Raw genomic sequence first — 12,918 nt, forward strand, 5'->3', positions numbered from 1 at the left:
ACCGTGTAGGAGTGCCATGTGTTCATATTCAGCCAAGTAAGCAAGTAAATATAGTAAAAGGAATGGAAATGTAAACATGGTCTATTTTCATTATATAAATATTATGTGTCCTTAAAGTCGATTTTTTCATTGTAAAATGTTTTTGAAGACACATCACTATTGCTTGATTTTTTAGTGAATATTTCATATGTCTGCAAAATATGAGACTTGCCTTCCGGTACAGTGTGTGATCATTTATATTACATTCTGTAAGTAGAGTTCTAGGGACGTAATTTGGATTGTAAAGCTCTTTTAGATCCACACTTAGCCATTTAAAACTCTGAGAGGGCTTTTTCTTTTTTTAATTTCATGCTAGGTAGAGTTTTAGAAAAATACCCTTCTTACCTTTCTTGAACTATACTTCAATTTTTAATGTTTTTTTTTAATCCAGATTTACTAATGATAGTGAAATTGATGTTACAAAATAGGAGTCTTTAGTTATTGGCTGTATCTCTGGTCAATCACACATGTTAGACTACAAATGACCCTCCAGCCATAATCCTTATCTCACCGACTGAATCCCTAGTTCTCCCTCCTTTAACTCCTTACTGAGTAGCTTTAACACTGATGCACAGACCTATACTTTCCTCCAGAAAGAGAGAAATCCAGGTTTATTTGGAGTTAAACCCAAGGCTTTACTGGAATTTAACTGTATTTGGTGTTTTGGGTGGCAGAATGTAGGAGACTGACCTCAGGAAAAGAATTGGAAATCTCTATTCTATATTTCTTATTGAGGATATTTTATTTTCTTTCAGCGTTATTAATCACTTTCTACCTTGTACATTTTAATGTTTTTCCTGTTGAATTTATAATATTTTAAAAAATAATAGTTGGATGACTTATATTGCAAAAATTAAGTAATCCACTATAGATTATTTATTTCTAAGTGCAAAATAATCAGAAGCTGTGACTAATTATTACCAATTAGAGGGTTTTTTTTTAAGAAACTTTAAGTCGGAAATATCTGAGGTTGTGTTTTACTCTAAACAAAATTCAGTCAATAGAACTGTTCTTAGATTATCAGTTATAGTATTGTCTGTGATTTTGTTGTTCTTGCCTCCTTTTGGGGGAAATATTTCAGTATAATTTTTAGAACGTGGTGTAATATGCTCTAACTGTAAAAATTATATTTATTTTTAATCATTTATCCCTTTGAATTAAGTATTTTTCTTCTTTCAGTCATAAAGCCAAGAGCAGGTTTGTGTTTTCAATCTAATGCTCTAAATATAATTCATACTGGTATGCATCTTACAATCCAAATTGACAGATGATGACTGATGCCTAACGCCCATGATTCAGGAATCTGGTACCATGATGAGACTTTTTATAGCATTATCTAGATTGGCCAGATACCATAATTTCTAAGTGTAGATTTCAATAAACAGTATTGTGTACTCGTTTTGGTATTTCACCTACCTGGTAAAAGTCTTGATTTGGATAAACAGTCTCCAAATCAATCAATTAATCCATCTCTCTCCTCTCCCTCCACAATATATATATATTACTCTTTCTCTCCCCATATATATATATATATATATATATATATATATATATATATATATAAACACTAAGAATATATATAATATATTTATATATAATATATATATTTAATACTGAGAATATATATATATATTCTCAGTATTAAAATGCCTAGAATTTAAAGATAATTGCTATGAAAATAATTTCTTAAATGAGTCCCTTATTGAGTACATTCAACATCTAAAATATATGAACTTCAACTTCAGGAGTGAAATTTGCATAATATCACTGTGAAGAGTTCTGATTTACCAGACACTGCACTGAGTGCTTCATGCATCTTACTTCACTTAACCCTCAGAATAACCCAGCTGAAGTGGGCACTTTAAATTACCCCCATTTACAAATGAGAAATCTAAGGCCTAGACTCTATTAAATTACTTGCTGAAGGTCACACAGCCTGTAGGTGGTAGAGGTAGGATTAGAAGCAATCTTGGCTGACTCCAGAATTCACATTTAACCACTATGCTCTATTGATACACTAGTTAGAATATCGTATTTAACATGATGGCATGACATGGAATTTCTGAATTTTCTCACTCTTTAATCTGTGCATAAGAAGTATCTTAATTTCAGGAAGAAAAGAGAATTTTCTTTAAAAAATGATATTTGAAAATCAGAAAACCAAGACGTTAATGTTGATCTAAATTTTTACTAGAAAGTATTATTGTGATCAACCTAAAATTAAACTGAAAAGTACATTAGGTGACCTGAAAAGAATCATATCTATTTCCATAATGATTTCAGTGAAAATACAGAAAGTAGATGAACAAGTCTTGAACTTCAGAAAAATCTAGATATCAATGACGAAAGAACATGATTCTCTGGGGGGAAAAAACTCTATAATTGCATAGGCCTCCGATATGTACAGATATGTTGGAAGTTGATTGTTCTTCACAACCTTGCTTTTTTACTTCCAGTTAATATTTTTAACTTGTGAGAGAATAGTGAAGTATTTTACCATAACTTTGATTTTTCACAGCAAAATGGAAGTGTGAATTAAGTATAGACCTTAATTAAAATTGAGACCTTACTGAATCTAGACCTTACTAGATTTAGTACACAGAGAAGAGGTTTTTAGGGCTATGGTACTCAGTAATGGGTCACCCATAGTAATATTTCCTTTCTACTTGGCATTATGTAATGTGCTCTATTTTATCAAATCATCCCTATCCAATCACCTAATAACATTGACTTTTATAGAATCAGTTTGATTTAATATATGTTTTTTTCCTCAGCACATGCTATCTTTATTCATATTAGCTAAAGCTTGTTGCCTACTTTATCATAAACATCCTGCATCTCACCAGGGGAGACATAAGAGCATATATTCTTGCTTTGTTTTAGATGGCTGCATGCAGGCAGATGGCTGTCTCCTACTGTAAAGTTCAGAGTGACAGATTTAGAATATCAGTGCCTTGTGCTGGGGGAAAGCGTATGCCTCTGACTATTAATTATAGGATTAACATTTTTAAACAGCCCAATACTTTTTAGTGTTCTATAAAACAGTTTTATAAATAGTGCAATAAAGGAGTATTTAAATGCCATACATTAAAACCAAGAAATCTTTTGTTTTATTTGATATCCTGTCTGTGTATATCCCATATATGTTTAAAGGTCATCTGTACTGAGTAAATTGCAAACCTAGAAATAAAAATGAGAGGTTTTAGTAGGTGGTTTGTCTTGTTATAAAAGAAAAAAGAAAAAAAAAGACTGCCTTAACACCTGCCTTTGCTTTTACAACATAACCAGAATATATTTTAAAGGCAAACTAGAGAAGTTTGAATTTATTTATTAACTTTAGATCAGATGACTGAATGTCAGACATTCCAGAGCCAACAAGGCAGAGAAACAGCATTAATCAGCTTCTTATAACAATGATTTATCTCCTTTGCAAAGAACTGATGGTCTACATCATCAACAAAGGGCCAAGAAATGCGTATTGGCCTTTTCAAACATAATACTGAAAATTTTCAGGTCTGAAAATTTATTTTTTTTAAGTCCTAGAGTGATGTTGCGTATTTATTAGTCAACGACAACTGCTGAAATAGTAAGATGTTAAGTTAAAAATGAATGGGGATTGAAGTCAAGGACGGGGGCTGAAAGGAGACAATATTACCTATCATCAAAGACAGAGGATTTCAGTTTTGAAGGTACGATTGGGCTGAAGGGCTCCAGTCTTCTCCACTCTTTTCCACTATCAGTTGCTGCACATTCTTCAGCAAGGAGTTCTGTGTTCAGTCTGTGGAAGAAGACAGCTCCCTCCTCATCCTGATGCTTGTAACTATGTAAAAATTGGTGTCCATCAATCTCTCTACTTATGCTGGTAATAATCCAGAAACATCCATATAGGATGAGGAGGGAATTACGTATACCCCTCTGTCTATCAAAAAAGGATGACATTTATTTTATTTGTCTCCTTTATTGCCTTAATTAACATTCTTTTATTCCACTATAATTCAACACAATTAAATTAAATAAACATTAAGAACACCTAACATGTGTAACACATGAAGTTAGTCATTGGAGGTAATATGAAATAAAGAACAAAATTTACGTTTTTGTAATTAGGTTTTCAGGTAGTTGTTCTCATGGGGTGTGGAGGGAGGGATGTAAGGAAAGGAAGACAAGCATAACAAAGGTCAGCTGACTTTGGTACCTTCTTCTTTAAAGCTACATAGTCTCAAAAAAAGCTACATACTTTCAGCTTAACATCACCTCCACCCCAACAATGTTTTACTTAGGACCTATATTAGTTTTCTATTGCTTCTGTAACTGATTATCAGACCACTTAGTGACGTCAGCAATACAAGTTTATTATCTTAAAGTTCTGTAGATCAAAAGTCTGACACAATTCTCAGTAGGTTAAACTCAAGATGTTGGCAGGGCTGTATTCTTTCTGGAGGTTCTAGGGGAGAATCTGTTTCCTTGCCTTTTGCAGCTTCTAGAGGCCTTCATTCCTCCTTCATTTATCTTCAAAGCAAACAGTGGGGGGTCTAGATGTTTTTCATACCATGTGATCTCATCTATCTTTCCACCTCCCTTTTCTACATTTAGTGACCCTTATCATTACACAGAGCCCATTGAGATAATCCAGGATAATCTCTGTGTCTTAACATCAGCTGATTAGCAATTTTAATTCCAACTGCAACCTTAATGCCCTTTTGCCTTGTAAAGTAACGTGTACACAGATCCTAGGGATTAGGGTGTGGACCTCTTTAGGGAGCCATTATTCTACCTACCATAGTACCTGTTGTCATTCCTCAGGGAATTTATGTGATCATATAATAGAAAAGGAAGTTTATTAGATGGATATCTGACATTCACAGAATTGAGCAAAGCAAGTGGAACCAACTTAGAAGATACACTCAGCAGGATACTCTGGAGAACCAGGGAACAGGAAGCATGATAAGGCTCATCCAAGAATAGGCTGGAGCATTACCACCGCCACTGAAGAAAGGCTTTTATACTGTCACCAGTCAGAGTCATTTGCTTAGGCTTCAGAATCCCAAAATATTTTGAAATTTTCTGATCGGCAAAACCTCAGCCATATGCTAACCCACTGCCTGAGAAGGACAGAAAGGAGATGGGTAAGAGGAGTCATTTTTTACCTTGGGCTTCTAACATAGGAACTAGATCATACAAATCTAAGATCCCAAACAATGGGCCTCTTCTTCATTTCCACACAAAAATAGAATCATTCACGTAAGGCTTTTATAGCACATGGGTATACACACACACACACACACACACACACACACACACACCTTAATATTAAACATTAATCTTTTCCTTAAAAATTCTTCAAATATTTCTCCTCTCTGTTCTCATCATTCCCCTGTTTTCTGTTTTCTCTTTGCATTTCTGGTATTTTTATTTACTTATATGGTAGAATAATTTAGCAAAATTTTTGTTGCCATTCCTCCAGCAAACACAACATAAACCTCTTATCAAAATATTTTCATGAAGATTGTTCCTTTCTTACATCCAACTTAGGTAATCAGGAAAAATATTCCATGAATAAAGTGGTTTCTGAAATGGTACTTAGAAGGATGAGTTGGAGGAATTAGAATGAGAAAATTCATGAAGGAGGAGAAAATTGTCTAGTTTCGCTTGGAAGCAGGATACATGTGAGATCAGCTGAGAAATAAAGCTGGCAATTCAGGTGAGACACATACTGCAGAGAACCCCAATGACAGATTAAAAATATTAATTTATTAGTTGGAGAATAGACCAACAGTGAAAACAAAGGCTAGTTAATGTTAACCTACCTTCAAATGTTATTTATTAAATGGCAAAAAGAAAGGACTATAATGACCAGAGTGAATTAAGAATAAATTATGTGGCCTCTGGGAAATTGATATTCAGGCAACTATTTTCTTCTACATGTGATGTGCCTTTGACAGGAAAAAATTAATAGAACTTGTATTTAAGAGGCAACATGATGTCCTTACTCATAAACACAATTTTATTAATGAAATTGAGAACCACATGAGCAAAAGAATTTATTCTTAAACTGTCCTTGAAATACTAAATCAATTTGAATTGATTTAATCTATTTTGTTAAGGTGTCTCTATAGATGTCTCTTTACTCTCTGTCTTAGGATCATAGATATGGATAAGAATAAATATGGATAGAGAGAGAGATGGAAATTGAAAGCAATTCTCGCTCTTTGCTTGCAGTTCCATTCACTGCTTGTGGATTAAAATGAAGAATGGGTACTTTGTATAATCTTAGTGTTTCTGTAGATTAACATCAGGTGTCGTAATAAGAAATAAGAAAGCAACAGACAATAACAGCTAACAATTACCATTTCATACTTGGTATATACCATGCTAAGCTATTTTCATGCATTTTTTCTTTCAGTCCTTGTGCCAACCTTGTAAGTCAGATAATATTAGTCAAAGTTATTTTCATCTCTCAGTTCTAGAAATCCACTCAATAAATAATAGGTAACATTTACCAGATGCTTAGTATGTGTTAGGCATTCTTCTTTTTTTTTTTTTTTAACTCAAATTAGTTAACATATAGTGTAGTATTGGTTTCAGGAATAAAATAGTGATTCATCACTTACATATAACACCCAGTTCTCATCCTTACAAGTGCCCTCCTTAATGCCCATCACCTATTTAGCCCATCCCCCCCACCAACTCTCAGTTTGTTCTCTATAGTCAAGAGTCTCTTATGGTTTGCTTCCCTCTCTGTTTTTATCTTCTTTTATTTTTCCTTCCCTTCCTCTTTGTTCATCTGTTTTGTTTCCTAATTCCACATAGGAGTGAAATCATATGATATCTGTCTTTCTGTGACTGACTTGTTTGGCTTAGCATAATACACTCTAGTTCCATGCACATTGTTGCAAATGGGAAGATTTCATTCTTTTTGATGGCTGAGTAATAGTCCATTGTGTATATGTACCACATCTTCTTTATCCATTTGTCTGGTTTTGGGATCAACATAAGGCTGGCCTCCTGGAACGAGTTTGGAAGTTTTGCTTCCATTTCTATTTTGGGAACAGTTTTAGAAGTATAGCTATTACTTCTTTAAATGTTTGCTAGAATTCCCCTGGGAAGCCATCTGGCCCTGGACTCTGGTTTGTTGGAGATTTTTGATTACTGATTCAGTTTATTTTCTGGTTATGGGTCTGTTCAAGTCTTCTATTTCTTCCTGTTTCAGTTTTGGTAGTTTATATGTTTCTAGGAATTTTTCCATTTTTTTCCAGATTGCTTAATTTGTTGGCATATAATTGTTCATAATAGTCTCTTTTAATTGTTTGTATTTCTGGAGTGTTGGTTGTGAGTGCTCCTCATTCATTTGTGATTTTATTTATTTGGGTCCTTCCTCTTTTCTTTTTGATAAGTCTGGCTATGGTATTATCGATTTTGTTAATTCTTTCCAAGAACCATCTCCTAGTTTCATTGATTTATTCTACTGGTTTTTTTTTATTTCTATATCATTTATTTCTGATCTAATCATAATTATTTCCCTTCTGCTGGTTTTAGGCAGCTGTTCTTTTTCCAATTCCTTTAGGTGGAAGGTTAGTTTGTGTGTTTGAGACTTTTCTTGCTTCTTGAGGAAGGCCTGTATTGCTGTATACTTCCCTCTTAGGACAGCTTTTGCTGTGTCCCAAAGGCTTTGGACTGTCATGTTTTCATTTTAATTTGCTTCCATGTATATATATATATATATATTTATATTTATATTTATATTTATATTTATATTTATATATTTATATATTTATATATTTATATATATATTTTACTTTCTTCTTTACTTTCCTGGTTAACCCATTCATTCTTTAAAGGATGTTTTTTGTTTTTTGTTTTAAGATTTTATTTATTTATTTGACAGAGAGAGAGAGACAGCCAGCGAGGGAGAAAACACAAGCAGGGGGAGTGGGAGAGGAAGAAGCAGGCTCCCAGTGCAGCAGGAAGCCCGATGCAGGGCTTGATCCCAGGACCCTGGGATCATGCCCTGGGCCAAAGGAAGATGCTTAACGACTGAGCCACCCAGGAGCCCCTAATAGGATGTTTTTTAATCTCCATGTATTTGTGGTCTTTCTGGATTTTTTCTTGTGGTTGACTTCAAGTTTCATAGTGTTGTGGTCTCAAAATATGCATGTTTTGATCTCAGTCTTTTTTACTGGTTGAGGCCTGTTTTGTGACCCAGTATGTGATCTATTCTGGAGAGTGTTCCATGTGTACTAAAAAGAATGTTTATTCTGCTTTAGATGAAATACTCTGAATATATCTTTTAAGTCCATGTGGTCCAGTATGCATTTCCAAGCCATTGTTTCCTTGTTGATCTTCTGCTTAGATGATCTATCCATTACTATAAGTGGGGAATTAAGTTCCCTATTATTACTGTATTATTATCCATGAGTTTCTTTAACTTTATATTTGGGTGCTCCCAAGTTGGGGGCATAAATATTTATAATTGTTAGATCTTCTTGCTGGGTAGACCCCTTTATTATGATATAGTACCCTTCTTTATATCTTATTACAGTCTTTGGCTTAAAATCTAGTTTGTCTAATATAGCTACTCCAGCTTTCTTTTATATCCATTAGCATGAGAGATGGTTCTCCAGCCCTTCACTTTCAATTTGGAGGTGTCTTTGGGTCTAAAATGAGTCTCTTGTAAGCAGCATATTGATAAGTATTGTTTTTTTATCCATTCTGATACCCTGTGTCTTCTTTTCAGAGCACTGAGTCCATATACATTCAGAGTAATTATTGATAGATACGAATTTAGTGCCATTGTATTACCTGTAAAGTCGCTATTACTATAGATTGTCTTTGTTCCTTTCTAGTCTTTGTTGCTTTTTTGGTCTCTCTTTCCCACTCAGAGAGTACCCTTTAATATTTCTTGCAGAGCTGGTTTAGTGTTCAAAACTCCTTTAGTTTTTGCTTGTCTTGGAAACTCTTTCTCTCTCCTGTTCTGAATAACAGCCTTGTTGGATATAGTATTCTTTTTTTATTATTATTTTTTTTACTAACTTATAATATATTATTTGTTTCAGGGGTACAGGTCTGTGATTCATCGGTCTTACACAATACACAGCACTCCCCACAACACATGCCCTCCCCAATGGATATAGTATTCTTAACTGCATATTTTTCCCATTTAACACATTGACTATATCTTGCCACTTTCTTCTGACCTGTCAAGTGTCTGTGGACTGGTCTGCTGCTATCCCTATGTGTCTACCCTTGTAGGTTAAGAACCTTTTGTCCCTAGCTGCTTTCAGAATTCTTTCTTTATCTTTGTATTTTGCAAGTTCCACTATGATATGTCTTGGTGTTGACCTGCTTTTGTTGATTTTGAGGGAGTTCTCTGTGCCTCTTGCCCTTAAATCCCTGTTTCCTTCCCCAGATTAGGGAAGTTCTCAGCTGTAATTTGTTCAAATAAACTTTCTGCCCCCTTTTTCCTCTCTTCTTCTTCTGGGACTCCTATGATACAGATATTATTGTGCTTTGTGGAATTGCCAAGTTCCCTAGTCTGTATTCGTGATCTAATAGTTTTCTTTCCCTCTTCAGCTTCCTTATTTTCCATAACTTTTTCTGTATCACCTATGCGATCCTCTGCTTCTTCTATCCTTGTTGTGATTACCTCCAGTTGGTTTTGCATCTCAGTTATAGCATTTTTATTTTGGCCTGACTAGTTTTTAGGTCTTTTAGCTCTGCAGCCAGGGTTTTTCTGCTGTTTTCTTTTTTTTTTTTTTTTTAAGATTTTATTTATTTACTTGACAGAGATAGAGACAGCCAGTGAGAGAAGGAACACAAGCAGGGGGAGTGGGAGAGGGAGAAGCAGGCTCATAGCGGAGGAGCCTGATGTGGGGCCCAATCCCACAACGCCGGGATCACGCCCTGAGCCGAAGGCAGACGCTTAACCACTGTGCCACCCAGGCGCCCCTTCTTTGCTGTTTTCTATGCCTGTTTCCAGCCTCGCTAATAATCTTATGACTGTTCTTCTAAATTCTTGTTCAGATATATTGCTTATATCTGTTTTGAGCAAATTCCTGGCTGTGAATTGTTATTAATCTTTCTTTTGGGGAGAATTCCTCTGTCTTGTCATTATGTCTAGGTTTCTGTCTTTTGCATGCTATGAAAACTTGTTATATATCCTGCTCCTGAGAGTAATACTATATTAAGAAGTAGTCCTGGGGCACCTGGGTGGCACAGCGGTTAAGCATCTGCCTTCGGCTCAGGGCGTGATCCTGGCGTTACGGGATCAAGCCCCACATCGGGCTCCTCCGCTATGAGCCTGCTTCTTCCTCTCCCACTCCCCCTGCTTGTGTTCCCTCTCTCACTGGCTGTCTCTATCTCTGTCAAATAAATAAATAAAATCTTAAAAAAAAAAAAAAAAGAAGTAGTCCTACACTATCCAGGGCCTGGCGCTTCAGGATGTGTTTCTGGTGTATGCTGTTTGCACTCTGCTGTTGTGTTTTGGCTGTTCTTTCCCACAGGTCAGTCCTCTGCAGAGTTCCTCCTTGCCTGCAGTGGGTAGTGTTTGGACCATTAACTAGGTGTTTTTTTTTATTTGTTTGTTAAGAAAAGCCTGCTAAAAAGAAGGAAGGCAGGCAGGGAGGGAGGGAGGAAGGAAAGAAGGGAGGGAGGGAGGAAGGGCTGATACAAGAAAAGAGAAAAGGAAAAGGGGCAAAAAAGCAAACAGACAGACATACAAAAAACTATAAGCCTGATTCCAAAGAAAAAAGAAATAAATTATTTTAAAAATTAAACCAAATTAAAAAAACAAAGGAAAGCCTGGTTCTATTTCCACCAGAACTGACGCTGACACTTTTTAACACTCTGTGACCAGTAGACTTGATTCAGGAACCTGTGTTGGTCTTCCAAGGGAGAGGCCCACTGTGCTGGCTCATAGTCAGATCTGCCTTAGTAAAGATGCCCCTACCAGGCGCAGGGGGATAGGGTTTGGTGTAAGCCACTCCAGCCTCCACTGCAGGTGCTATGCTTCTGAAGTCCAGCCATGTTGGTGGGCAGGGAATAGAAGATAACATCCCCCCACCCTCTTGTCCCTGGGGAGTGAAACTGGAGGCCCCCACTGTTCAGGAGACCCACACAGAAAAGCAAACGGTTTCCCCTCCTGGGTCCCAGGCTTTCATCAGATCCCTGCCCTCAGCCTGTCTGTGCCTGGCTATTGACCTACCCAGTGCTACATTCTCCTGTGTTTTATCTCTGGCCGGCATCTGGGATTCAAAACTCCAAATCTTAAAGGACCAGGCAAGGTGCAGACCCACTCTCCTCCTGTGGAGGAGAGCCTCACGGAGGTGCACCCAGCAACATTCTGTCCCAGAAAAGCAGTCACAGGCCTCCATAGGGGCCTGGAGTCTATGATGAAGCACAGCGAAAAGCTGTGACCAGATTATTCTGCCCTCTGAATGTGCCTCTGCCCTGGCTGTTCAGTGGCTACTTAATTGTGCCCACCAGGCCTTTTGTCCTTGGAGAGGCAAAATACTGTCTTCCAAATATACTCCAGGAAGGGGTGCGTTCTTTCCCAGTACAACCCAGGGGATCTCCACACCTCATGTCTTGTGCGAACCCTATGTGCTTATTTCTCCCCTGCTTTCTCCCTCTCTCCCTGACCTCTCTGTGTAAAGGACTTCCCCCCCTTCGCAGCACTGCAGCTTTTCTCTCCCCCAGTTCAGGTCTCCAGACCTCACATCTGCCACTTCTCTCCCTCCAATTGTGCACATTGTTTTCTTAATCCTTAGATCGATTTCCTAGTTGTTCAGAAATGATTCGATGTTGATCTAGCTGTGTTCGAAGGACAGGTAAGCTCAGGGTCCCCCTACTACTCCACCATCTTAACTCCTCCTCCTCTTAGTCATTGTTCTTAATTTTAGCCTGTAATGAGTCATTTATTCCTCATGAATGAGTATTATTTTGAAGCAAATACTGTTCTATCCCCATAATTCAGAGAAAATGGACACAGAATATTTAAGTAATTTGTCTGTGGTTATTCAGCCAGTAAGTTTTGGAATTGAGATTTGAATCCAGGTTCTTAAAACTTAACTTCCTGTTTGATCTAAGTAAACATAAGCAAAGATAAAAAAATTCATTATGAAAATATAAAGTTGGCATTTCATAAAGCCCCAGACTGGGAATGAAGAGCTGTTCCCAGAAAGGAACTAGAATAAGAACAAGAGCACTGTGCATAGTTCCTCTGATGGAGTCATGTTTCATTCTTCTCACCATCTCTTTTGGATCAACACTGTAGTCCTTCCCCCATGGAGAGACCGAATCTTTCTTGGGTGGAACCTAGGTAAAAGACACGTGACCAAAGTGATTACCCCTAATCCAGTCACTCTGGCCAAAAGTATGTTGTGCCAGCCTTACTGCTGAAGGAGATCATAAAACAGCTGCCCAAGAAGGAAGAATTTTGGTGGGCGGGGAATAGACCGCAAAATGTGTAAACTACATTTATTAATATCCCCATCTTACAGATGAAGAAACTGAGGTACAGAGAAAGTAATTTGCCTATATTATGCAGTGATGGGCACAGCCAGAGCTCAAACCAAACTGTGTTTGATGCCAAAATTGTTTTTTAACCACCATACATTTCTATTTTTAAATCTCCCTTAAAAAAAACAACAACAGGATATGTGCATTGAGACAACTCCATCTACATTGACATAGTAATAAATTTAGTTTATTAAATGACCTGACTTGTAGGTTTACACCCAGAAATAACTTAATTTCTTCCAGCACCAACTTTTAAGATATTTTCTACGAGATTTTTCTTCCTCTTATTTTGAGACAATCTGGGTATATCCCAAGCTTTGCAGTCTCTTGCAGGTGTTAAAAAGTCTAATCTAATTTAACTAA

General features: G+C 36.7%; 1 protein-coding gene across 1 annotated transcript in view; it reads left to right on the forward strand.

Moving 5' to 3' along the window:
• Positions 1–12,918, forward strand: part of EYS (EGF-like photoreceptor maintenance factor) — a 1,472,906-nt gene that overhangs the window by 1,044,562 nt on the left and 415,426 nt on the right.

The sequence above is a fragment of the Ursus americanus genome, chromosome 29 (genome assembly GCF_024610735.1).
Source record: "Ursus americanus isolate L20-20 chromosome 29, mUrsAme1.1.p, whole genome shotgun sequence".
Lineage (NCBI taxonomy): Eukaryota > Metazoa > Chordata > Mammalia > Carnivora > Ursidae > Ursus > Ursus americanus.